Below are 261 nucleotides of genomic sequence, written 5' to 3'. Positions count from 1 at the left end.
GGGATTTTGCAATCCCAGGACCTACCGCCGTGCCGTGCCGTGCCGCGCCGCTTGAAAACCGTGTGTTAAAAGAAGCAAACCCTAGAATATTCCCGATTCTTTTCCCCCCCCGCATTTATTATTTATTGCAGCTGGCTTCGTGCGTTCCTACAGGAATTACCTGGAAAGTTTCGGACATGCCATAGTATACTGAAACCATCTGTAACTGGTGTTATTTCTGTGCTGCGAACAGCCCATGTTGGCGGGGGGACGCACTGGGAA

The sequence above is a fragment of the Buceros rhinoceros genome, unplaced genomic scaffold (genome assembly GCF_000710305.1).
Source record: "Buceros rhinoceros silvestris isolate BGI_N320 unplaced genomic scaffold, ASM71030v1 scaffold37520, whole genome shotgun sequence".
Taxonomy (NCBI): Eukaryota; Metazoa; Chordata; class Aves; order Bucerotiformes; family Bucerotidae; genus Buceros; species Buceros rhinoceros.
This window is presented reverse-complemented; position numbering follows the sequence as displayed.